Below are 25333 nucleotides of genomic sequence, written 5' to 3' on the forward strand. Positions count from 1 at the left end.
TCCCCTCTAGGTTGGCACTCTGGGAGCACAGGTGCCGGATCTGTTGTGCTTCGTCGTATCCCTAGCACCTAGTACAGTGCTTGCAGTGTAGAAAGGGTTAGAAAATCCCCAAGTGATGAAGAAGGTAGGCTTGCCCCCTTCCAAGGCCTTCCATGTGGGACTCCCCAGCTTTCTATCTCATTATATCCCCAGCCTTTCCCAAACTCCTGCCCTGCATGTCCCACCCCCAAATGAGTTCATTTCCTCCTCTTGTCTCATACCCTTTCATGAATTTTCGTGTATCTTTTAATACTATCGTCAGCTTCGTTTTGTTTACTTTTTCATTTATCTAGGCTTAAGACCTGGAAGTCATCTTAGGCTCCTTCCTGTTCCTCAAATTCTGCATATGATTCGTTGCTGAGTCCCTTCCTTTCTGTCTTCCACCGCCCTGATACAGGCCCTGCACACCTTTCACCTGGACTTCGCAGCGTCCCCTAGGTGGCCTAGGCACTTCCATCATCACTTAGGCAACACCACTGCCCCCATTCCATTCTGTCCACTTTGCTCAAATTCACCATAGAGCATAGCTCTAGGTAGTAATCATGTCAACTCCTTACCCCTCCTCTTAAAAGGCTTATTTTTTACTTTGCCTAATTGAGTATAATTTTCTCAGTGTATCCTTCCAAACTCCCTACAGTGAGGCATCAGCTGTATTTCCTACTGTTTCTTAAAGTAGTCCTACATCCAAACCCAGGGCCTTCTAAACAGGTGTACCCAGCAGGCTGTGGCCACGCTTTTGCCTGACCAGTGTAAGGTTACTAGCTGCCCTTTTGTGAGAAGAAATGCCATTTTTAAGCTCCCGAGATTATGTGCTTCCTACATTTTTGGAATTCAAATGCTGTTTTCTTTGTAAAATGATGGTGATGATAGATGGCCATTATAGATCTGACTAACATCTGAAAAATTAAAAAATAAATTGCAATAGAATTCTTGCTGTTTTGCTTCTCTGGGGGAGAAAAGCCTATTTCCAGCCCAGCAAATTTTATGGAATAACAGTTCCTAGGTTAGAATATTCCTTCTTTCAACTTCTTCCCTTCTCCCTACCACTATCTTCCCCGGGGGGGGGGCCCACTGCCCCGCCCCGGAAACTTTACCAGTTCACAAAATTAAACTTTCTAGGAATCACTGCTCTACCCAGAATGGGTGGTTTCATGAACACACTTCGTATCTGCCTATAGACATCCTGCCTTTCATTCCTGATGCTCCTCGGATGTTCCTTTTTTGTGTCACCATGTCACAGCCTTTTCCCAGCCCTCCACCACTGGAAGGTGCTTCCTGTTTCTTCAGTGGTACTTGGTACCCTGTAGTACTTTGGACTTGTGCACGACATCTCTCATGTTCTTCCTGTGTTCAAGTAGAATGGGCTTCCTTCTCTGCGTCCCCACCTCCCCACCCCCATGATAACTTTCTTTAGGACAGAAGCTTGTTTCTTCTTTGTGTTCTTTGCATTACCAGACATTGTACTTGGCACATAATTGTTGCTCAAAAAAATTGTCATGGAACTGAAATCTTCGCCTGGTGCTGATGAAGTAGTTAGGTAAAGCTCTCATCTTTGGAGGAAAGGGTCTTTTAAAAGTATTCGTTTAGACTCTTTTTTTTTTTTTTGATGATTCTGAAATTAAAATTACATTTGCTTATTAAAATGTGCTGAGAATAATCGCCCATTTATCTTTTAAAGACACACTCATCTTAGACTGTAGCAGCTCCAGATATCTGAGTCTTGGATTAAGGTCTGCTGTGTTTGCGGTGGTTAAATTGAGAAATTTACACATTTCATTTGACATCTTTTGTGAAACCTGTGAAATCGTTGTTGGCACGTTGATTTTGATTTCATTTTGACAGAGGAGGCCCTGAAAATGTTCTTTCCCCCAGGTGGTCGGTTACTATTTCTTTGCTTCTGGCCTTCTCTAGCGTTGTCAGCACCCTGTGAACATTGGCCTGATCAAGACCATGAGGCTTTTCTCTGTGTCTATATACAGGCCTATCACTTCTTCCCACTTTGTCTATTTCTACTGTCTCTCCCCACTCCTCCCCCCCCCAAATCTTTGGTTACTGCGTTTGAATTCTGCAAAAGTACACCTGGATGAGAAATACATATAAAACAGCTCAGCCTCCTAGGATATGTTTGAGGCACTCTTCAGTGCCAAATACCTTCTTCTCTGGGTTCCTGACCATCCGCAGTGGGGCCATGTTTCCCCATTTCCCACTGAAGTGCCGAGATCATTTTAGACATGGAGAAAATGGCAGGGTTTCTGACACGGAAGCCCCTGGCAGGAGAAGGAAGGGTGTGCTACGCCTTCTTCCGTCCTGCCTTTCCTCCTCAAAAAAGGATGGGGAAGTGAGTAGCACTGGCCATGGTGGCAGCCACAGCTGTGGGCACTGACCACTGGGCCAGCTCTTGGCCTCCTTTTTTTAAACTGTAGACTTGTTTTCTATTACGAGTGACAGGTATGTAAATAAAAGATGAGAAATTGAGTTGTCTCTCGGGGAGAATGAACGTTTAGCATCATACCACAGGCATTTTCTAGCAGCATACTGACAAGATATGTGGTATGGTTCTAATTAACTTTGAAGAGCCAGGCCTTAACTCAACCTAGAGAAACTTCTTTTGCCAAAAGATACTACTGCGCGGTGACCCATGGGAGCCCTTGCCGTATTGAAGGATAAAAGCAAGGCTAGAGTTTGGGGGAGGATTCTTTGGTGTGTTGGGGATGTGGAGGGCTTATCTGCAAAAGCCCAAGTAAAAATGAATGATCAACTCTGCTTTCATTGGCTTAAGTGTTTTTGCATTAAAATCTCTTTTGACTTCTCTGGCCTTACTTTTCTTTTTTAACAGGGGAACAAATAATAGAACATCCTTTGTACATCAGAAGTATAGAAATTGCTGAGATTATGGGGAAATTCAGGAACAGATGTTCCTGAAACTCTAGCAAAATTCTTGCCTCTTTACACGTTGGGAGGTTGGGAGATTATTGTCTCACTGGGATGTTATAACTGTCCTCTGTTCTAGGCTGTATACACTCGGTATATCTCTTATTGACTGGCTTATTTAATCTTATCGTATTTTAACTATGTTGGTCATTCGAACAAAAAAGAATATGTAAGACCTTAGAGAGAGCCTGAATTTGAAATTTGCTTTAAAGCTTCTTGGTAATGGGGAGCCTGGGTGGCTCAGTCAGTTAAGCATCCAACTTTGGCTCAGGCCATGATCTCTCCACCTGTGAGTTCGAACCCCACGTTGGGCTCTGTGCTGACAGCTCAGAGCCTGGAGCCTGCTACAGATTCTGTCTCTCCCTCTCTCTCTGCCTCTCCCCTGCTCATGCTCTCTCTCTCTCTCTCTCTCTCTCTCTCTCTCTCAAAATAATAAACATTAAAAAAAATTTTTAAAGGCTTCTTGGTACTGCATTTGGCAAATACTTCCTTTAAATATATCTTGTTAAAAGTAAAAGTAAGTGTGGTAGAATTCAAAATTAGCCCCCAGTTAAATCCAGTTATGGTTTTGGTGGATTTTTGTTTTTGTTTTTGTTTTTGCCAAGCACCACGTTTTCCTTCATATTGTCCCATATTGACTGACCAGTATCTCTCATATGTATCCTATCTGAAGGTGAAATGCCCCTAATTAATTGTTCAACATCACTAGGAGCCCCGTCTTCCCAGCACAATGCATTGTGGTCCTGCCTGAGTTGGTATAAAAGCATCCTTGGTGCATAACAAACGAAGCATGCAAAACTAGTTCACAGCAAAAAACAAAATAAAACAAAACCAAAAAACAAAAAGCAACAAAAACTTGATACCTAAGTTGCTGTTGGATAGGTCACCGTGTTTGTCATTTTTAAACCACTGGCATTGTGAGATAAAGTTGTTAAGGGAGGGATTTTCATCAGCACCTTTTCTGTTTCGGTTTATGTTCACCTGTGACTCATATTCATTCTAGTCTAACCCCATTTTGCTTGGAAATTTTTTGTATTAGAAAATGTCACTTTCAACTAGGGGAAGGGAAATTCTGCTGGAGTCTCAGAAGAGTCAAGATATTGTAGTGATAATTTGGCATTGCTTTTGACTCAAGGGGAAAAAAAAAGAATCCTCACAAAGAAAAGTGTTGTAAAGTACAAAGTGATTCTTATACATAGACACGGAAAGGAAATGTCATCTCTGAGCTTTACTGTGGGAAGGAGGAGGGTGGAGATCAGGGAAATTATTATAAAAATTTTATACATGGTGGGGAGATCGCCTCTGGACTTCCTCACGTTTCCCTATTCACTAAAACCGCTCTAGTGAATTGCCTCCCGATTGGTATATGAATAGGAAGAAAGACACTAGAACTCTTAAACTTGATCTTGAAAGGCCCGTCTTCGCATATAATCATCCACAGATGTCTGTGTGTGATTATATATTCCCGTAGAGAGGGAATGATAAATGTAAATGAGAACCATGATACAATTTTGCCTTGCTTGCTTGCACATTTTCAGAATATAATTAAAAGCACATGCCACTGTCAGTAGTTAACTATGAGGTTTGTGTTAGGTTTTTGTAAGACTCTGGCAGAAACCTAAAGCATGTTTTAGTATCTAAGTCTTCCCTCTCTCCTGCTTCCCTCCCTCCCCACTCTTCCTGTGTCCCTTCCTTTTTCTTCCCATTCTCCCCTTTGAAATCAAAAGGAAACTCTCTAGGTTCTAACTAATACCTCTTCAGAACTAGGGATAATTTAACCTTTAATACACAGATTAAAATAATTTTCAGTTTTCTACTTCCTAGCTGGTACCTGCAATTGTAACTAAGTTTTACAAGATAGTTGCTTTCTGACTTCTTTCTTCAAATAAAATCCAGTGAGAATAAATGTCTTCCAGGCACTATTTCACTACCCAAAACAAGTGAATGTGTAGGGAGGTGGCATGTGGGAAGGGAGGCAGAGGTTAGATTAGGGGAGCAATTGTAGATTGGGTCAGTGGATTGGTGTTTGGTAAATCATGGTCTTCCAAATAGTGCCAAATGCCCAGAAAAGCCCCGGTACTGCCTAAGGAATTTATTGTTCACTTGGTCACTCCATTTATGCTCAAAACTGTAATGTGTGCCTCTTCTGAATTCAACAGGCTGTGCATTTATGACTTTAGATGATGCAGCTTTCATTTAAAAAATAATAATGGGGCACCTGGGTGGCTCAGTCAGTTAAACATCTGACTTCGGTTCAGGCCATGGTCTCACCATTCCTGAGTTCGACCCCCTGTGTAGGGTTTGCTGCTGTAGGCACGGAGCCTGCATCAGATCCTCTGTCCCCATCTCGCTCTCTGCCCCTCCCCCACTCACTCTCCCTCCCTCTCTCTCTCTCAAAAATAAACATTTAAAAATGATAAAAGCTTAAGTTGTGAATTTAAATTGTAATATGGACAGTAAAAAATAAAACATGAAAAGATAAAACAGTCCTCCTCTGGTTAAGGGCAATTCTTACATGAGTTCTTTTCACCTGCTTTGTTTTGAGTGTTGAAAGTTAAAATGAGTAAATTTGGGTAACTTTCTACGGTTTCCACTTATTCTTATATGTCTGTCATATCTGCTCTTGAGAACAAAACAAAAGTGGCCTCCTTCTCTGCACCAACTTTATAAAATGTAGAAATTTCCAGTGCTGAAAAATCCAAACTGGTCATTCTTCTCAAGGTATTACAGCGTGGGAGATAAAGAGTCTGTCTAATGTAACTATCCAAGAGCTTGATTTCAGTTTGAGAAAAGAATTCTGCAGTGGTGTTGAATTCCTTAGAAATGGGTGTGCTCCACTTCTGACTTCATCCAGAGCTCGCGCATCTGACAATGGATGTGACCAGGGCGGGCTCTCTTGCCTCCGATTTCAGTTCAACAGTTCATTTCTCTTTTCTTGTGTAACCCTTGTGATTCGAGTTTCTGCTTTTGAGAACTCACATTTCTGGTTTTTCCCTTCTAACTTAACCACATGTAGTGGTGTATTTTTTTTTCCTAAAGAAAAAATATTTTCTATGGAATATAAATATCGTATTTATATTACTTTTCTTGTTTAATAATTAAGGTCTTTAAAATTGAACAGGATATCTAAAGCTCGTCTGTCCTTGTGACTTCTATCTCTTGTCAGATGTCTGCATTCTCTACAGGATTCTTGGCTGCTTCCCGATTCCAAACAGGGCAGGTACCTACTGTTGGTGGTTAAGACCAAATACCACGTTTGCCCCAAACCACCAGCCAGGGCCCAGGAATCTGGACGTTGAAGACTGGTGTCTGCATAACTTAGTTCCAGGACCCTTCCTCTCTCATACACTTCCCTCTTCCACGCTGTGATTTGGACTTTTGCCTTTCTCCACCTGGACCTCAGTTTCTACTTGTGTGAAAGGGGCTTAATAGCCCCTGTGCAGGCTTGTTATGAGAATAGTGATAAAGTATAGTAAGTACCTAGCACAGTGCCTGGCACTCAGTGGGCCCTTGAGAAGTGATAGCTATTTCTATTAATGATGGTCTGTGTCATAGCTGTCAGCATCGTTCTGTGCTGAGTGGGTGAGCCATCGTCTCAGGAGAGTATCTCGAAGGATTTTATCTGATTCCGTTATACAGAATTATCTGACGCTCATTGTGATTTACTGCCTCTTGTTCTTTGGTACAGTTTGCGCTGTAGCCATTCTGGATTCATTTAAATGGGGATCCTTGATTTTTCAGGCAATCATTTCCTCATTTAAAAGGTATAGTCCTATTTCATTCGTTTGGAGTATGGTCAGTTACCAAACCATGCTGACCCCTTCTGCCTTTTTGTGATGGGCCTTTCTCTCTTTTTCTTCTTGGCCTTAGGCCGATGGATCAAAGCATCTCAGGTGATACAGGAAGCAAAACCTCTGGCAATGTTATGCTCAAAAAAAATTGGGCATGTTGCCCAGGCAGTATTTCCATTATTAGAATTCTCCTTTTTCTCCTTTAAGACTTAGTTCCCTGCTCCTTTCTATGTTACTTTAACCACAAAACAGAAACAACAGCAACACACACACTATCTTTTTAATGGCTTATTAAATTTAACAAATATTTTAGTGCTTGCTAGGCCCTGAAGTTGTCTTTGTTTTTTCTTTCTTTGTCATTAAAAAGTGAAGCTAGAGGGGCCTCTTCTTATCAGCAATGGATTTTCTAAAAAGAAAGAGCATATGACCTTTGGTTGACTTCCACCATGTTCTTTAAGCCAATGTTTTTCAGTATGGGTTGCAACCTATTATTGAGTCATGAAGTCAATTTAGAGTGTCCAGACCAACTTTTTTTTTTTTTAGTGGAGGGAGAGAGAATAGACTAGCACATAAGAGAATAGAAAAGAAAACAGAGTCCATTGCATGTAGAAAAGTAACAAGGGGGAAAAGTCAACTGCTATTTTGTGAAACTTTTGTTTCAGTTATATAACATGTATAACATGCACACATATGTGTATGTGTGTAATGTGGTGTGATATAAAAAGTATTTCTTAGCTGTGGGTCACAAAAGCTGGGAAGTCACTGCTGTGGCTGCATTTGGCCATGAAGAGTTAAAAAACAATTTTTTTTTAAAGCAATTATCTGGAGGCTGTATTTAATCGGATAAAACCCTTTTTTCCCCCTGAAAGAAAACTGGGCCTTTTAACTGTCGAGCCTTTTATTGATGGAGGGCTTCGGCTGCTGGTTTGACTTGCTCTGTTTTTGTTAGGGTCTTTTGGGTAATGAGCCCATTGTCTCTCTCCTTTTTTCGTTTCCTGCTTTCTCTTCTCTAAGTGGGGGCCCTGGAAGCCACTCTGGCTGTTGGAGCATTGGCAGCAGTTTTTATGCAGCAGAGACATCTGCAACATATGGTTGTGATTGTTGCCAGAGTTTTAAGAAAACTGTGGTTTGGGAAGAAAGTAAAACACTCTAACCAACACGAAATACCCAATTCTTTTTCCCCCCTAGTGGTAGCACTTATGTTATTGGTCCTCCTGATATAATTACCGAAGTGGTATTTATTTACTCGTGTGTAGATTTTTCTTGTTTTTAATTTTTAAAGTTTATTTATTTATTTGGCGAGAGAGACAGAGTGAGTGAGAGAGGGGTAGAGAGAGAAGGAGAAAAAGAATTCCAAGCAAGCTCCACCCTGTCAGCACAGAGCCTAACGCTGGGCTCGAACTCACAAACTGCAAGTTCATGACCTGAGCCGAAATCAAGAGTCAGACAGTTAACCAACTGAGTCACCCAGGTGCCCCAAGATTTTTAAAAATCACTTCCACTCCTAAGCCTATCTAAATTAACAGGTTACTATTTAAGGATTGGAGTTGAGACAATGGTAACAGAACCTTTCATTCAATCCCTTATCTCTAGAAGAGACTGCACTGTTGTCTTTTTTCCATTCTAAAATAAAAAGACGTCTATTTTATGTGTGCTTAATACTGTCTTTTGTGATTTGTTCTGTTCTCAATTATGTAAATGTTTTAGTGTTCGTGTATCTGTGTGTTTGTTTCTTTTTATCACCTAAAATTATCCAAATTTGTAACGTAATTTGTCAGTCATTAAGATGCATTCCAGTAGGATCAATTTGGAGATATGTGAACCTGGTTGTATCCAGAAGTAATTAATCAATGTCAAGAAGTATTTATTGAGTGCCTGTGATGTGCTTAGCAAACAAGAAGGAGTTTCCAAGGCTCCTGCTTCTAAAGGACTTCTCTTTCATTCATCCCCGTAAACATTAATTGAGTACCTACTCATTCACCTGCATACTGTGCTAGGTTGTCTGCCTAAATCTAATTGGGAAGGCAAAACTTATCATATGAAATAACAAGCATAATTAAATGCCATCTCTAATGATACTTATTCTAAATTTTGTAGAAATTTAGGGTAGAGAGTGAGCAGAATCGGCTAGGATATCTGGAAGAAAGAGGAGGTGGAGTTACTGAGTCTTGAGTTATTGTCAGCATTCCAGTGGGAAGGATGGAGAATATTCCCGACAGTGGAGGAATCCTGACAAATGCTCAGAGGCAGGGAATATCAGAGTGGAGCATGAAGGAGACATTGCTGAGGGTGTGTTCTGAGGAATTATGAAAGGTAAGGCTGGCTTTGTTGGGTGGGACCATGTATTTTAAGATGTATGGATAATTGTAGAGTTTCATAAACTGAGAGGGTACCCCACATGCTGCGTGTGCTTACAGTCTACTTTGGGAGAAGGGAGGGATCATAAATAACTGTGAGACTGCCCTGTAAAGACTGTGCTGGAAGCCAGTCGTATGATGGAAGTATTATAAGCAAAAAGCTTGGAGTCACCATTGTCAGTGGTTACCCTTGAGCTATATTGGGACTGCTTGGGCTCAGGGCTTGGCAACATCGCTGACTCAGTGACAGACTTCCTTTTTGGAAGGCCTGGCTCCTGACTTGCCAGCATATGACACTCCCAGTTCACCAGGTCATCCTGTCCCAAACTGCCCAGTTGATTGTGAAGCTGCAAGATCATAATGGCCAGGGCTGATCATAATGGCCTCGCACCTCCAGCTGGGGGTTCTGCTGCATTCCTACACAGGTTCCCCAAGTGCTTCTCTTTCAGCACCAGGGCACAGTTGGAGAGCTGTACGGGTGCTTGCCCTCTGCCCCAGGCTCACAAATTAATGGTGGAAAAGTTTTCCTCAAAGCAGTTGTTGAAAATAACTATTAATATCATTTCATGTTTTTAAAAAAGTGTTGTAAATGTTTATTTATATCTGAGACAGAGCGAGAGACAACGCAGGCAGCAGAGGGGCAGACAGAGGGAGACACAGAATCTGAAGTGGGCTCCAGGCTCTGAGCTGTCGGCACAGAGCCCGACACGGGGCTCGAACTCACGAACCGTGAGATCATGACCTGAGCTGAAGTCGGACACTTAACCGACTGAGCCACTCGGGCACCCCAATATTATTTCATGTTAATGGAGAACCGTGTTTGCTTATCATTCAGCTTTTGTTGTTACACAGCCCCAGATCTCTGGCTTACAACAGTAATACACATTTCATTCTTGCAGCGAAGGGTTAACCATATTCTTGGTTAGTTTTCCCTCATCTATATTCCTCCCTCTTTTTCTGCCCAGGCTCCTGGGTTAGCTGACGGGTCAGACAGAGACACTGGCAGGTGATTTGAAGGGAGGAGAAAAAGAGACACCAGGGTATTTCTCCTTTTCCCTTTCTGCTGTGGGTAGCTTCTTCAAAGAGGTTTTTTTTCTCTGGGGCCACAGTTTTCACCTCTTACTGGGTGACTCTGAACCGTCAGCTCTAGTAACACCATCTCCTCCTTTTGTCTCTCTAGCTTAGGGGTGGTCGTGGCTTCCTGCTGTTGCCAAACTATTCATCATCTCTTAGTTGGCTCTCAGCAACTTCATGGCTTAAGTGATCATTTCCCTGTATTAAATTCCTTCTGTTACAGATACTTGCAGGAGGTTCTTTTTCCCGCAATCAGACTCTGACTGATATACTTTGCTAAAAGAAAAGTTTTTCTTTTGTCTTTTATGGTGTTTTTTCCCTGTGGTGCAGCCTAAGAAATAGGTATAAAATAGCCCGTATGATTATCCTATTAAATGTCTCCTAATGAAGAATGAGATGTAGTGAAAAGAGGACTGGTTTTGGAGCTTCAGAACAGTCTACCAGCTGGTCATATTTGAATTTTTTTTATGAGCATTTGTAGTTATTTCCAACATAGTTTCTTTCTCATTATAAACTCAGAATTAGAAGATGCAACTACAATTAGCTAGAGGCAAGTTATGTAAAGCATTCATCTCATGTTGGGAGAAATTAATGTGCATTTCAAAGTTACCCCTCCAAGTGGCTAAGAAGTACATATGACCACTGATGATCCCCAGTATCCCACACTTTTTTGATTCTTCCTTGCTTTCCTACAGAACCAAGAGCATGTTCCCTGGGGCAGCATAAGTGTCCCAATCCCTGTTTTGTAGACTAACATGAAATGGATTTCAGTCATAAGAATAGACAATTGCCTCTTCTCCCTTCTCCTGAACGTCCTTTATTTGGGGCCTTGCCTTGGAGGAGAGAGTCACTTTGATTCAAAATAAACTTGCAATGGTAGAGTCTTTTCCAGTTTGAAAGATGTCAGGATGATCTGATCTATTTCAGATTAATCCAGAAAAAGAATTCTTTATGCAGCGGTTATACGAAGCATACTCAAAGGACTCAAAGAATGAACACCTAATATTCAGGTCCATTCAGAGCAGACCTATTCTTTTGTGACACAGAGATGATCTGGAACTAGGTTCAGCTTCCAGTGCTGCGTTGGAAGCTGGCTCCTCCCCAATATTTTGCAATGTGAGTTAGTACCACGTGGTGGGGAAGGGCTCTGAAAGGGATTCCCCTCTTAGTACCATGTGAGTCACAGAATTCTCATCCTTAGCATAGTGGACAGCCCAAGGAAGGGCGCTAGGCAGACTTAGCTGAGCACATAGCCCAGCTCTGCCAGCCACCAGCTTGTCGTCTTAGACACCTCATTGGGCCTCAGCTTCTTTGTTGGTGAAATGGAGGAGAATGTTAGCTATTTCCTTGGGGTATACCTGGCATGTAGTTAGTTCATAGTAAATGGTGACTCTTCAGTATAACTTCATCATGCTTATCAGATGAAGGACTTTGGAGTCAGGAACTCAAGATTGCAGCGGAGCTGCAGAGGTTTGCCGAGTCCCTTTGCCTTTGCCAATATAGGTTTAAACTGACCGAGTTTTTAATGCGTCATTCCTTGTGAATATTGTATTTGCTCATTTTGATTTTCAGCTAGTCACCAAAGTTCTTAGAATACAGAGAAAATTTCAAATTTGACCAAGACTGTAGTAGGATCACTGGAGGAGGGAATGTGAAGGTGATAGTATAGTACCTTTTTGTTTCTTTTAAAGTTTACGTACTTATTTTTTTTTTTAAGTAATCTCTGTTACTTAAAACACAACCCCAAGATCAAGAGTAGCATGCTGTTCTGACTGAGCCAGTCAGTTGCCTCCCCTTCCTTTTTTTTTTTTTTTTAACTGCCCTAAACCTTCAGTCAAATTGGTTTCTAAACAACAGTGAAAAATTGCTATTACCATGTTTGCCGTTTGTGATAGACAAATGCCACTTGTTTACTTTCAGCCTTTGGGGAGATAATTATACGCTTGCTGGTGGAAATGACAGAATTAAAGCAGCCAGTTTCTCATCTTAGGAAATCATGTTTTCTGTTGGTTCGTCATCTGTCATTAGTTCCTGCTCCTGAGGCGCAGACCTTAGAATATTATCTTTAACAAAAGACACAAGTGAGGCATAGGATTTTCACAGTAAGACATTTTACTGATCGGTCGTAGCCCAGGAGCTCCTTGGGGCCCGTAACGTTTCGTCTTTGTGTTCCTCGGTGCCTAGCACAGAGTCAGGCTCAGGTCAGGCTCAAGACTTCCTATCAAATTAAATACTAAAATTTGCCCTTTCATTAGTTGATTTGATTTACATTTGACTAAGCTGAACCTTGCTGTGCGTGTCGTATGCGGTTGAGCGCTCCTTAGCAGATCTCCTATGTGGCCAGTCAGGCAGTGTATAATTCGTTGCAGGTCGGCTGGGGAATTGGTTACAGAGTTGAAAAAGGTCCGAGTCTGCTCCTTCTTTGCCCTCAGTAATCTCCAAATGTGGACTGCAGCCTTGAGGCCCACAGTGGTTGGTCTGAAGTCGATTAAATACCAGTTTTTTCTGAATGTGCAGTTGTCTTGCTTTCTTCTTTTACTTTCAGAAATTCATGCAAAGAACTGCAGTCCAGTGGTGATGATCTCTTCTTTTCCCAGAATGGCCAGTGACATTTTCCTTCAGGTTCCTCATTCTGCTGACAGCCCATTTGGGTTAGAAATACACAGTCATTGTGTATCGTGTTTCTTAAGCCCTTTGCCTCGCTGTCGTACGCATTTCCTGACCTAATGGCAGCGCTGTCCAAACTGGGAGCGCTAACACTGTGACCACCAGATGTGGAAATCCTGCCCCAGGCTTGCCTGAGGACATCCTCGAAATGACGCTGTGTCTGTAAAGTGATCATGTGAGTGGATAGTTCTGTTTTTGCTGTTCATGTTAATAACTGAGGGTTCCACTTAACAGGGCTGCCAGTGTTCGTTTGGATCAGCCAAAAACTGGGTAGATGAATTTGACATTGTAAAATACCATCTTTTCAATTGCAGAGGTAGAATTTTTACCTCAATGGTCAAGTTCGTTTTGTTTAATTTTTCTCAACTCTTTATATATGGTAACACTCTGACTTGATCCACCTGCTGCACACCAAAGGCCAGATTTCTCTACCCTCTGTACCCCTGAGTTGACTTTAAAATAATCTAGAGAGACCTCCTGTTTCTTTTTTCTAAACATATTGTAATATGGGTCCTTATGAGTAGAAAAATGAGTTGAAAATGTACAAAGCAGATGGTTCACCAAGGCCAATTTTGCCCTTTGTATGTGTGGGATTTCACCATGAGCCTCAGCTGAGCGGCTTTTGAAGTCCAGTGAGCTCAGTTTATTAGAGCTTGCTCTGTTGCCCTCTCCTGTTTTACAGCTGATTAGATTAATTGAATATAATTAATAAATTATAGTATGGCGAACTCAGAATTCTCTGTTAATTAGGGGCAGGGAGAGCATGGAAAAATGAAATCTTCAGATGTTGTCTTTCCTCTTGGGTTTGTTTCTGCAGAAGCCACAAAGATGCATCATGTGAAAAGTAAGCCTCCATTTCTTTATCCCTTTCTTTGTCTTCCATACATTCTGTTGCAGGTGATAGCAAGTAAACTGGAACTGAAGGAATTAGGGAAAGAGGGATAGATTTGTCTAGTCTGTTTGGTAGGTGATGGTTGCAGTCTTAAGACCCTTTCAGATGGAGTGTGTGAATTGGTTATTTTGTGTGCTTTTTAAATGCTTGCCCAACTCCCCCTCCCCAAAAAAAGAAATGACATTATACTCAATGGTAAGATTTTGTAAGGGCAGCCCCTGAAAGCTTCTTTAATCTAGAATTTGAAGTTTAGTTGTAGTGAGTACTGCTTCAACTATATATAGCATGTATAATATTTTTTCAATGTTAAAGACATAGTGCATTTTGTATTTTGCTCCTTTTATAATACATACAAGTTTATGTATAATCTTTTTTTTTTTTTTTACATTTATTTATTTTTGAGAGACAGAGACAGAGCGCAAGTTGGGGAGGGACAGAGAGAGAATGAGACACAGAATCTGAAGCAAGTGCCAGGCTCTGAGCTGTCAGCACAGAGCCCATCACAGGGCTCGAACCCACAAACCATGAGATCATGACCTGAGCCAAAGTCAGACGCTTAACCGACCCAGCCACCCAGGTGCCCCTAGTCTCTGTATAACCTTGATAATGACCAAGGATTGCTTTTAATAGCTTCAGAATATTCCTTCATGGTGAAAAAGACACAAAGCCTTCAGTGGCTACTCTAGCATTGGGAAGTCAAGGGTGGGGATGTTGAAGGGGTGTGTGTTATTTTCAAGGAAGTGTGTGCGTACCTGCCTAAAAGAAGACGTAGCTCACTCCTAGGTATTCTGTTGTGGGAAATACAGGTCATTGCCCTCCAGGACCCAAGATCAGACTAGAGACCTCCAAATGAGTCCTTTGTATCTTACATGCTTGTCATTTGGAGCAACCTCCTGCTTGTGACCTGTTTAAAAAACATACTTTAGGGGCGCCTGGGTGGCACAGTCGGTTAAGCGTCCGACTTCAACCAGGTCACGATCTCACGGTCCGTGAGTTCGAGCCCCGCGTCGGGCTCTGGGCTGATGGCTCAGAGCCTGGAGCCTGTTTCCGATTCTGTGTCTCCCTCTCTCTCTGCCCCTTGCCCGTTCATGCTCTGTCTCTCTCTGTCCCAAAAATAAATAAACGTTGAAAATAAATATTTAAAAAAAAAAAAAAACATACTTTATATTTACAACTTTGAAAACCTTACCTGAGAAAGACAAGTGCTAACATTCAGTGATCCTTAATGCATTTCTCCAGGATTTGGGAAGAACGGTCTATTTTGAAAGAAGTGGGTAAAGGGAAACATAAAGTGAATAATTCTTTTATCCAAGATTGAGGACCAGTCATTGGAAACTGTGCAGTTAGTTTTCTTGCTCTGATGCCTGAGGGTCAGATGGGGAGGGTGGGGATGGGGAGCCTTGAATGGGGTGTTCCACTTTGATGTTGGTTTAATAAAAACAAGTTGATAAAATATAATTTGAAATGTGTTTTGTCAATTTTAGAAAAATTATGTTATGTGCTGCTGGATGATTCTCTGAGCCATTCAAATATCAGGATGGCTTTTTAGAAATGGTCTCTTGTCAATATTGTTCAGGTTTTCTTTCCTCCTAACCCCAAACACTTTCCTCCTAACCCCAAATCCCCAAACACTGGGATTTGGAAGTAGGGAGCATAATGATCAAACGTAAACTCTGAAGTAGCATGTTTTGGCAACTCACTCATTTTATGCTTTGCCTGAGTTATTATTCATTCCTTGTATTTGAAGATTAAAGTGGCAATTAGCTGGGGACAAGGGGTACAAAAGGAAATGGGAATCATTCTAGTCCTTTGTTAGTCCAGACTGCATCTGTAGATCTGAAATGTGAGTGAGAGAAGATCTTGGATTTACCAACTCAGTTGGTATTGGGTATTGGCCTCACTGTGTTCTGTTAAAAGTCAAGCCAAAGAAGTAGTAGGTGACAGAATCCTTTATCACCCTCTGAAGTTAGTAAAATGAAGTACGTAGAGGTGGATGGCCATATATATTTATATGTACACACACACACACACACACACACACACACACACACACACACACACACATATACATGATAGCCCCATGGAAGTGTTTCCTTTCTCTGCATGAAGCTCATGGTGCTGTTGTTTACTTTTATATCACGAGTAATCATCTGCAGAAGATTTTCATTCTGATTGGGAAAAACTCTACTCTGTTCATGCCATTTGTATTGATCTTTGTGTCATCCTTTTACTTGCATATACTCCATCTGTTTGTTTTAACCTTACTCATTAGCAATAGCTTATTATAATTACCCATCTGTCACCCTGGCTACCGTGAGCTGTAAATGCTGCTTAATTTTACTCTACTTCTGTGGCATTGATGTTGGTTTTGATCAAGAAAAGGCTTTTTTTGCTAACTAGATTCAGAGCACTGTGAGTTTGCAGTTATGTTTGTTTATTTTATAATCTCTGATCACTTTCCTTTTATCTAGTGAAAAATCAGTGGGAGAAGATGGGAAGGGGTGAGGTAGGTATTACAGGAAAGAGATGATGACTTTTGATGATTCTTCTCTTCAGCTTGAAGTTATTTGGTACAGACCCCTACCCCTTTCCCTCCATAAAAAAAAAAAAAAAAAAAAAGTTGATTTGTATTAACTTGGTGAGGGAGATGACTAAATTTTGCCTTTTATACCAATATAAGCTGAAATCTTTCTTAAACAAGTGATTTGGAAATTTTCCTGAAAAATGCTAACATTACAGCCAAACTTTATTTCAGTCCTAGTTGCTAACTGATATATTACACCGATAACAATCTTTTTTGTGTTTACTCTTTTAAGAATTCAGTTCCCAAAGGGGAAAAAAATACATCATTTGTTTCTAGATAGTTGCACCATGGCATGTTGTTACTTAGTTATGTTATTTTATATGTATTTTTTCTTTTTAGCTTTCATTTGCCTCCAAATGAATGGAAAATATGATACATGGTCAATACTTAAATCTAAAGGATCAGTTTTACTGCATTTTTGGTGCAACATCATTGGAATGTAGTTGTAATTTTTTCCAGTGATAATTCCAGTGATTTGGCAGAAGGTTTTCCCATAGCAACAGTGTGTCAAATCAGGGAATTGCTTTTTTATTTTCATTTTCTGAATAACCACTGTATTCCCTTCACCCTTAAATGAAATGGACCTGACCCTGAGTTGTCAAAATACAAACAAGGAAATTCCAGGTTTAGGAAAGTGATAGTGACTCATACTGGGGGGTGGGTGGGGGGAGGGGCGGGGGGTTGTGTTTGCCTACTGCAAAGGGACACTTTCTCAGAAACGGTGGATGGAGCAGAGGTGATGCAGGTGGTTTCATTTGAGAGCAGTATGGTTCTTGACATGGTCATGAATTAATAATGGGGAAAGGGGTGGAAATCTCAGACATTCTGCACTTGTATTCTTCAAGAAAAGTTTAATTCATATATTTGGCTCTTTCTGAAAAAAGATTTTATTGAAGGTAAAACATCTGTTCGTTCAAAACTTTTAAAGTTTACGTTTTAACTACTTCAAGCACGTAGCTACTTCCAGATTGAGTAATACTTAAAACACATTTCCTTTCGAAAACGCAAGATTTGCAAAAGAGACTTGTCACGTATTCATTTGGCCATTCTCAAATGCTGACAATGCTGGATAATCTCTGCTGGCCCCTTAATCAGATTTAAAATTCTCAATCTTGTCTAGCTGTTTCTGCCTACTTTTTCTGAGTTGTAGCTGTGTTATTGCACCTTATTTGCTATTTTTGTTGTGTTTTTCCCCCTCTTATGTGCTTCAACACACAGCTCGTTTAGCAGTTATCACTTGGTATATATAATAATTTGTTATTTTGCCCTATAATTTCCCAAAGACATGTTAAGAGTTAATTAAATCATTATAATTTAATCTACGAAGCCCTTTGAGACTCTCAAATACAGACCTTACATAAAACTATTCCTATCTGCACAATTTTTGTATCTGTTGCACATATGTATATGGCTCAAAAAAGTAAATTCTTCCTAATTTCTAGAATTAGTTTACGAGTTTATCTTTTGTTGGTATGATCAAATTGTATGGGTACAGCTGTCTTATGCCAAGAATGCCAAGAGTTGAGTTTAATTCAGTAACAAGTAGAAAATTTTAAAACAGTGTAAAGATGTGCATGCACCTTTTTCAGCAAAAAGGAGTAATATGTGTCACTATTTATACCATAAAAGAGTTTTACTTTACTGCTTCCTATTCACAGAATAGAAGAACCAAAGAAATCTGAACACCTCTGTCTTCTTTGGCATATTAGTTGTCTTTTCTAAGAGCAGATTATATTTGCAGACCCCTGTAAGTCCATGTTTGAAAAAAAAATCCTCTTTTTCCTATGTTGGATATAACAAAGCTAACATATTTGGCTGCCAGTGATCATTTGAAACTGTTGTTAAATGCCTTCTCAGCTTACTTTTCAATGTTTTTTTTTCCTCCTAAATTTTAGACTTTCTGATTTTCAAAAAAGAAACCAGATTGTAAATTTGAATATAAACAAAATAAAAAATTAAATGATTCTAAATATATGCAGCAAAATTGGTCCTTGGTGAAAATACTTCTGTGAACTTACAGAATGTGTATTTAGAAAAGAACAATGCCTTGAACTCCTCTTGTTCCATCTAAGTAACATTCTTAACTTCATTTTTACTTTTACTCATTTTCTCCAAGTCCTTTTTATTTTGGAAAAAAAAATATTTTAAAGCTTCCATCTATGACTCTTATTTTTTCCTATTTCAGTAATCTATTTTCCTAATTAGAGATTTTGGCTATTTGTCCTAAAGTTAGCTACTCTAAAATCTCATTAATCTCCATGTTTGAAAGTCCACACAAAAAAAGCATAAGCAAAATGAGGTTGTCAAAGTTTCAAAACTGGCACTATCTGTCTACACTGCATCTTTATCATTAATAATAACAATCTCAAGTGAGGAAGTGGATGTAGCCTTTCTTTAAAGTGGATTTCAATATTTGGGAAACTTTCTTCTATTTCTGGAATATCTCTGAAATGTAAATAGACCAACCACATAACCCATATTCCGGTAGCCTGGGATCACAGATGTTTCCAGATGTACTTTTGAAACAAAGTACATTTTTCCCCTGTTTCATTGTGAAAGTGCAGTATTGGACTTCTGCTTCTTAAAGTGGGTCAAAAGGGATAGGTACCCCGTTGTTTTTTGGCTGTTGATATATGTATGTATGTTTGGCGCTGTGAGTAAACTCAGCTTTGGAATCTTCCGTTGCTGTCATTCGTTGAAAGACTCAATGTCCCAGAAATAGGACTTCTTTTTTTTTTCATGGATCTCTTGGCTGCAGCCAGAGTGGACTTTTTATAAAAGAACTTGAGTGGGAACCGGGTGTGGAACACATCGGTTGAAGGTCCCTGCTGCTTCTCCATCCCTGATTTTCCTGGGTGAGCTGACTTCCCCAAGTAACCCAAGACGGTTCCAAGGTAGAAGAGAGAGCTATGTGTGTACTTCTTTTTTCTTTTTTTTTTTTTCCTTTAACAAATTACTCCAGGTTTCTGCCCCCCAGAATTTCAGATTGCATGGGTTGGGGGAATTTGCATTTTTTTTTAATGTTTATTTATTTTTGAGAGAGAGAGAGAGAGAGAGGTAGGGAGGAGCAGAGAAAGAGGGAGACACAGATTCTGAAGCAGGCTCCAGACTCTGAGCTGTCAGCACAGAGCCCAACGTGGGGCTGGAACTCATGGACCGTGAGATCATGACCTGAGCTGAAGTCGGTCACTCAACCAGCTGAGCCACCCAGGTGCCCCTAGAGCTTATTTATCAGCACAGAGCCTGACACGGGGCTGGAAGTCACAGACCGCAAGATCATGACCTGAGCCCAAGTCGGAGGTTTAACCGACTGAACCACCCAGGCACCCCTAGCTGTGTGTGTTCTAAGCTACAGTACCCACAGGGCAAAAATGCATCCGATCACAGCGATGCTGAAGGTCAGGACAACTGGCTGGCCCTGGCGTTCCAAAGGCCAGGAATAGTCCTTCTTCATACCCTTTCCACACCCCAGCATAGGGTGTCCTTTCACCCTTTCACAAACCCAGGGCAACCTCCCTATTCTCTTCAAGCAGAAAAAGGTTATGATAGTAAATAAAACATCTGTTGGCTGACTAGTTTGACATTGTGTAAAATACTTTTGTCAATCTATTCCTCTCCATGTTAAATTAGACCTAATTTGTGGAATGAAAGGTGGCCTAGTACTGCTCATTCCAAGCTCCTTGCCCTGCTAGGTCTATTAACTGTGGGCTTGGGTTGAGTTCAAAGGTTCCTTCCCTCTGTTCTGCTGGCCAGGCCCTCCCTCCAACTGCCTCCAACTGTACTACTGGTTTCTGAGAAATATCTGATAAGCAGTGCTTTAGGCCAAGTGCTCACACCATATCCCTACCTAGAGCCTCACTGCCAGGTCTCTGCCAGCTCTTATTCCTGTGGGTCGCCCTGGACAATGCAGAGACCTCAAGTACAACTTTATCTTCTCTTCAGAGGTGCAGGGCATAGCCCCTTCCCCCATCCTGAGCCGGGAGGGAGGCTATCCTCTTCCTTCTCCCACGGTAATGGAAAATCAGAACTCCTTCCTTTGTTCCTCTCCTGGAGTGCCACTCCCAACAGAGACCAAATGTGTATTCTTTCATTATTCTTAGCCGAAAGAGAATCTTTTTTTTTTCCCTCCAGGCAGGGAAGGAAATGCTCCTGAACCCCTGCCTGAAATCGGAGTGGCTAGCACTCCTTGCTGCCCCAAGGCCCTGATCTGCCCCCTCACTTTCTGACCGTGATCTAATCTTGCTATCACTCACGTTTGGTCACCAAGGGCTCCCAGGCCCTCTGTATATTGAGCAGTGTGGGGTGGGGTAACACCTGCTTCCCCCACACCCCTGCCACCTCCCACGAAGATTTTTAAGTTGCCTTTCATCTCTAAATTTGGTTTGATTTTTCTGCTATTATTAACGAATGAGAGTCTCCAGATGTCATTTTTTTAAATAACTACTCCTTCTTAAAAATTATGAACAATTTCAGGCATACAAAAGTACACCTAATATAAAACACTTCCGCATCCAGGTACCACTACTGAGTTTTAGAAATAATAAATGACAGAGTTGAAGTCCCTCTGAACCTCTCCTTAATCCCTCCTCTTCCATTTCTCTCCAGAGGTAACAGCGATACTGATTTTGTTGATAGTCATTCTCATGTATGTGTTTTATACTTTAATTACACATAGATGTGTATACAAATGATACATAGTACAGTTTTTGGTGTTTTTGAAATTTTGTAGGCATGGTTTGACTGTGAGAAATTTCTGCAGTCGCTTTTTTCACTTCATATTATGTTTTTAGATTCACTCATGTTGATTCGTGTGACTCTTGTTCACTGCTCCTGGATGGCCCCTCTGTACCAAGGGATTCTCCCACTGCTGGACACCGCCGTTGTCACTAGTGTTATGCCATAGACCCTTAAAGAGCAGGCTTCCCCAAGGAGACATGGCCATTCTCGTACACATCTCTTTGGGAAGGCCTGATCTTTAAATGCCAAGTTTGATTTTAACCCCTTTTCAATTAGTCTTTGCCAATCTGGATAAGTTGCTAAATCTCCCTGGGCCTCAGTTTTCTTAGGCACACAGGGAGGACTGACTAATCCATCTCTGAGATTCTTTCCAAGCCTAGAATTCTATGGTTCCTTTCATGCTAGTTTTCCTGGTTCCTTATAATGTATATATCAGTTATGAGTAACTGTTTAGCATGAGAATCAATTCAGAAAAAAAAAATGTGTGTGTGTGTGTTTGTGTGTGTGTGAATTCAAAACAAAGGGGCGTCTGGGTGACTCAGTCGTTTGAGCATCTGACTTTGGCTCAGCTCGTGAGTTCAAGCCCCATGTGCAGCTCTGTGCTGACAGCTCGGAACCTGCAGCCCTGCTTCGGATTCTGTGCCTCTGTCTCTGCCCCAACCCAGTCGCATTCTGTCTCTGTCCCTCTCAAAAATAAACAAACATAAAAAAAAAAAAAATTTTTTTTTTAAATAAATAAATAAATAAATAAATAAATAAATAAATTCAAAATAAAAATGGCTTTGAGTCCTTTGGGAATGTTTTCTTATAATGTAGATTTCCTATTTTATTGACTAGATAAATATTAATGACAAAAACTGGCACTGCTTTAAAGCCATCAAAAAATTACTGTTGGGGCATATTCTAGTACACGTGGAGATAGTGTTGGAGTCTTGTCTCCTGAACGTAGGTGTTGGGCTGTGTGGCCAGCTGGGCAGGCTGCACGAAGCCTGGTGGCTGATGGATTGCTCATGAGTTGGGATGACTCAGGGTCATCATTTTGAACATGAGTTATCGTATTATGTACTGCCAAGAAATGATGCTTTCTAAAAGGCTATTGAAATGTGAAGGGCTTTTTTTTTTACCCTAAACATAATGCTCTTCAGAAGCTATGTTTTTTAGATTGTATAGTTCTTTAAAAAAAAAAAAAAAAGGTTGCTCCCTTCCTGCCCGAATGAGCTGTGGTGGTTATTGCTGCTGTTGATATGACAGACAGCCCCCTCCTTCTTTGTGGTCTCGAATCATCTGGGCCTGGTGCACAGGCCAGTCCTTTGGAGCTGGGACTCGCGGATGGCGAAGCTCATGGTCTAGTGCAGAGAGGTCATAGCAGCTGCTTGGTTTGCTCATTGTATTTTTATTTCCTTCATATTTTCTGCTTGTGGCTGAACACCGGATGAAGTCCTAGACTTATCAATAATCTTAATAACATTCATGACAGGGTTGTAGTGATAGTGATATTCATATAGCTATGAATATAAAGTTCTACTGATTGGTAGATCTGAGTATTATTCTGACAGATACAATGACCAATCAACAGCTTTTCCACTCTCTCCTGTTTTCAGCAGTCCTGTGGGTCAAAGAAGTGACCAGCTCCAGGGATGGGTTTTGATTAATCTAAATTTAGGGATGAGTTTAGATTAATTCAATCTTGGTAACTGCCCATGGCAGTGATTGGTTTCTGAACTCAGCATTAGTCCCGAGAACATGACATTCTCATGGTTGTAATTCCAGAAGTGAAACATGACGGAAAGGTCGCTGGAGGCTTTGGGAAAACATTTCCTCACTTGGAAGGGAGAGGCACAAGATGATCTCTTTTCTTCTCAGTATTGCTGTGGTGGTCAGGGACGGTTATCAGTCAGGGGATGAAACTGTTACTCCCAGGAGGGCAGAGCCCAAGGAGGTACAGAGAAATGAGCCGGAACTACTGAATTGAGTCATCCCTGAACCCCAACTCATCACTGGGCTTGTTATATGAGTCAACAAATTACTTTAAGCTAGTTTGATTTGGGCTTTCTGTTATTTGCAGCCAAAGCATCCTGATTGATATAATTGTATCCCTGTATTATGACTGGTTATTCTAATTCTGGAGTAGTCTCAGGAACTTATCTTTCCTTTAAATGTCAAAGTGAGTGTTAATCCACCATATAGTCTACTGATGTTATTATCAAACTAATTGTAATGTAAAGACCTTGATTTTCATATTGTAATAGATTTCTTAGCATCCTTACTATTGTTACTATGGCATGCTAAGAAAACTTGGAACTTCCAAGGTTTTCTTAATTCTCTTCACACTTAGCAGAATGTAACCTTTCCTCTCATAAGAGTATTTAACCTTTTATTATCTATGCTTGTTTCTGCATGCAACCTAACTAGCAAACAGAGGCTGGAGCCCTTGTTTGATTTGAGAGCAGTTCAGAGGAGTGTGTTAACAAAACCAAATAACAGGATTAAGCCAGGACTTGCTATGTAAGGGATGGACGTGGCCAAGTAGAGAGCTGAGGGGGGAAGGAGGGGAAGGACCCACAGGTGGCATTCTCAGGGAAGGCTGCGGGCATGAGGTGGCCCTGCACGTGCGGAGGGGAGGAGGTGTGGGGCGGAGAGATAGAAGGCGGCAGGTGGAGGGAGGCTCTGAGGGTTGTCGAGTCAGGGGAGCAGTGCCTCTGGTGGCAAAGGCCGTATTGCCAGGCAGAGGGAGTTGGGCCCATAGCTTCTTAAAGATTGAGGTGACATTACCACGGAGATTGTTGACAGTTATTCTTGCAGTGGCATGCAGGGGAGATAGAACCAGGAGAGATGTAGGCACAGAGTCCTGGGACGCTTTTACCGTAATTCACATGTGAAGCGACAAGATCTGTAGGATCATAGCATCTGAATATGTAATATTTTACATTTATCTGGAATTTCAGAGTTTCTAAATCACATTCAGACACATTATCTAGTTTATCTAATTAGGTCCCCTCACCTTTTCCTACCTCCAGTCTAGGTCTTTTGGCTTTCAGGGCCAGTGCTTTTCAATAATAATATAAACGACATTTTGCATCTTTAGTGAAATTCAAGTTGAGCTCATTTGACCGTGTTCTATGCACGTGTCTCTCAGCTGGCTCCTGACAGCGGCATGAACAAAAGCTAACCCCCACAGCTTACGACTCTTCCAAACGCTGAAAACCTCTGAATTGTGAAAAGCTGGTTAAGTTTCACAGATAATGTTAGAACCGCCTCAAATAACAGAAAGATAGTCCTTCTACAGAAAACAAAAGGCGGAGTCCATAGAAAACTCCCTAAATGTTTTAAATGACTGGAGAGTGACTGAGACTTTAATGAGCCTCAAAATGGCAGCCTTTTTGTGTGTTCTCAACGTTTATATGTAGAAACATTGTAGTAATTTAGCCGTTGAAGACTCTTCTCCCGGCAAATAACTGCATTTGATGGTTAAGTCAATATAGTGGATAATTGACATATTTTCTTGAAATGTCTTGGAGGCTGCTTTTAAGGGATTCTGTACAGGATGCAAAAGAATAGGGAAATCTAAAAGCTCAGTGGCTGGGGCGCCTGGGTGGTGCAGTCGGTTAAGCGTCCGACTTCAGCCAGGTCACGATCTCGCGGTCCGTGAGTTCGAGCCCCACGTCGGGCTCTGGGCTGATGGCTCAGAGCCTGGAGCCTGTTTCCCATTCTGTGTCTCCCTCTCTCTCTCTGCCCCTCCCCCGTTCATGCTCTGTCTCTCTCCATCCCAAAAATAAATAAACGTTGAAAAAAAAATTTTAAAAGCTCAGTGGCCAGATGAAGGATTTAGCAAATTGCGTTCGAATTGTTTTCGTTAACTTGTCCTGTCAGAGGGTAGCAGCTTATTTCTGGTAAAAGGATAGAGCATTCTGATATTTGTCAAAGACTTTGTGGTTCTTTGTAGTTGAAATTGCTAAATAAGTTTTGAGCTACATAGTGGGGGGGAAATGGGTGAGGGTGGCGTTGAACGTTTAAGTGCCAGAGCCCCAAATGACTTTCGCAAACTACCTCACAGTCCCGCTTGAGTGCTATTTACAGGTTAGAATCACCTGGAGAGCTTTTAAAATTACTAGTGCACAGATCCCACCCTTGACCAACTAAGTCAGAATCTCAGAATTTGGGGAAAGGAGCAGACCTAGCCATTAGTAGTTTTTTAAAGTTCTCTGGGTAATTTCTAAAGTTCAGTCGGGGCTAAAAACCATTCTAGCTATGTCAGGCCCAG

The 25333-nt window shown here is 41.2% G+C and overlaps 1 protein-coding gene across 1 annotated transcript in view; it reads left to right on the forward strand.

Moving 5' to 3' along the window:
* RAB8B (RAB8B, member RAS oncogene family) overlaps positions 1-25333 on the forward strand; it is a 56496-nt gene that overhangs the window by 16334 nt on the left and 14829 nt on the right. The gene's annotated exons all lie outside the window — the stretch shown is intronic.

This window comes from Herpailurus yagouaroundi, unplaced genomic scaffold (genome assembly GCF_014898765.1).
Source record: "Herpailurus yagouaroundi ecotype Mexico unplaced genomic scaffold, PumYag 184, whole genome shotgun sequence".
NCBI lineage: Eukaryota > Metazoa > Chordata > Mammalia > Carnivora > Felidae > Herpailurus > Herpailurus yagouaroundi.